The sequence below is a fragment of the Aptenodytes forsteri genome, unplaced genomic scaffold (genome assembly GCF_000699145.1).
Source record: "Aptenodytes forsteri isolate BGI_AS27 unplaced genomic scaffold, ASM69914v1 Scaffold55, whole genome shotgun sequence".
Lineage (NCBI taxonomy): Eukaryota > Metazoa > Chordata > Aves > Sphenisciformes > Spheniscidae > Aptenodytes > Aptenodytes forsteri.
The window spans coordinates 1,641,682-1,644,169 of NW_008796063.1; positions in this window are offsets into that span (position 1 = coordinate 1,641,682).

Below are 2,488 nucleotides of genomic sequence, written 5' to 3' on the forward strand. Positions count from 1 at the left end.
GGGCCCTCGGATCCCCGCGTTTGGCCGAATCTAATAGCAGCAGTGATTAGGCTTTATTATTATTTGCGCGCTGATCTTTTCGGCTGAAGGGAGATTTAAAAATCAATAGTGAAGTCGCATGCCTGACTGCTTGGGCATTTACGGAAAAGCTGTTGGCCAAGGCCAATAAATCAATCCTCCTTTTTCTTTCTCTGTCCAGTTTGTTTCTTTTCCGCCTCCAGAATTTTCTTCCTTGCAGAAGGGAACCACATCTAACAAGGTGCCACTTTGAAATACATCGTTTGAAGCCAACGTGCTAATTATAGATTAATAAGAGGTAAAACTCGGTTGAAATGACATATTTCATAGTCATAGTGAAAAAAATCCAAGCTGATCAAATTTAGAATGTCATCAAATATGTTATGGTCGCTTAAAATCCTGTGTTTGAGAGAACGCTGCATAATCTTCTAAACCCCATGACTCACCGGCACCAGCTTTTGCTCAGAGAAGTGAAGTTAGAATTCATTTAAAGTTATTTTGTGGTAACCGGGCTCTCAGACCTCTGAGAGTTTTTACAGCCCCAGTCAAGGTATGCCCAACATTTCCAGCCTGACACAGCAGCAGCCTACAGACGGAACAAGTAAATGAAATGCAACTGTTTAACAGGCTTCACACGTTTCATTTATTTGGATTTGAACTGAGGAGCTGAGCTGCGCCTTGAATCACCAGCGAAGGAAGAGCATAATTACTTGTCATTATATTCATTCCGATTTCTAAATAATGTTTCTGGCTTTATTTTATCCAATGCTTAATTTAAAAATAATGATTAAAAATTAGCCCTTGGGCTACGTGCTGGATTACAGCCAGATGCGTTATTACTTCTCCTTGGGACTCCGGAAATATCTAAATGGACTGGGAGGGAAAATGAAGATTTCCCACTCAATTAGTTATGATGGAAGGACAGTGCTATGGCTTAAGCATTTCAGATTTTAATTGTTCTGAAACGACGAGGTATTTCACCAGAATCGACACGTAAGTGCTGGGAGAAACCACACTTGCCGGAAGGTGATGGTGCGTGTCTTTGGTATCCTCTCCGCCTCGCACACAGAGGAACACGCAGCACTGCATTTCTGGGTCTGTCTGTATATACACACATACGTAAGGAAATCGTAGGTGGCTGCATATCTGCACACACACGTAAATTTCTCTAATACGTGTATATGTTCAGTGGCTGGAACAGCGGCAAAATAAGTGTTCCCTGATTTAGAGCACTTCCCAGGTACTGCAAACACTGATGAACCAAAATCCTTATGTAGAATATGAATAGTTCCCTCACACATACACACATACACACTCCCAAAAAAGAGAAAGGAAGAAAAAGAGAGAGAGAAAGAAAGGAGAGGAAAGGCGAACTCGATTTATTCTCATTTGTTTATCTCTAGATTTTTCCCCCTTTCTGCAAATTCATTTGAATAGCTTTCAAGCTGCAAAATGGAAATGTGGCTCCTGCCCTCTATTTCAGCAGCAGCGTCCTGGCAACAGAGCAATTTTCTATCATCAAGGATAAATGGCATCGAACAGAACATTCTGATAAAAAAGAAAAAAAGCTTTAGCCCAAGAAGCCCATGATTGCTGCCCTTCCTGTCTGTCATCCCTTTACAAAATCCTCTCCTCCAAACCTGAGCTGCATGCTGTCAGAGCTAATAATGTCTTCTAAAGAAAAGGGGAAGAAACAGCATTCATGCACAATGTTCCCATTTATTACATAGAGTGCTTATTTAAAAATTGCAAATATCTTTGTTTGGTTCGCTGCAAATTAAAACCAAGATGTAGGAAGTTATACACGATGCAACAATTATTCATGTCACAGCACAGCATCAAACCCTCATATCTTGCTTTTCTATTGGTTAATATGTGTGTTTGTGTGCGTGTGCGTGTGCACGCGTTGTGTGTATGTGTGTAACGCAGGGAATATCCCTTGTTGTGAAAATAAAAACCACTTCAGGTAAGTCTGTGTGTTGTTGTTTTAGAGCAAGGGCGGAAAAAAAGTCGCTACTGATATGCAGCAGGAAGAGGCTGTGCATGTGCTGTCTTCGCGGTTCCGCAGGGGGCTAAGCCCCAGGACTCGTAAGAAGCCTGTCAGGGAAGGCTGCTCTGGGAATGGGGTGCTTCGCTGGGGTCGTGGGGCCCTCTCGGTGCACCCTGTGCCGGAACCGCCGCTGGGCTCCCTCTCCTCGCCCCAGCAACACCCCCGCAAACGCGCTCCCCAGCGCTGGTGCGCTCACGCTGGGTGCTAGCGCCGGGGAGCTGATGCTCCCTGCCTATGAAAGGACCCCCGATCATAAATAACGCTGCAGGAACAGTCCGTCCGAGCGGATCTTCAACGTGCAGAGATTATTTTGGCGAGGGGGGAATTAGACTGTTCGGAGCTGTGGCCAGAATCCCCCGCCTGCCACGTCCAAGGACCAGGGGCGGCAAGGCAGTAAGAGTACGGACGCACCGTGGGGTG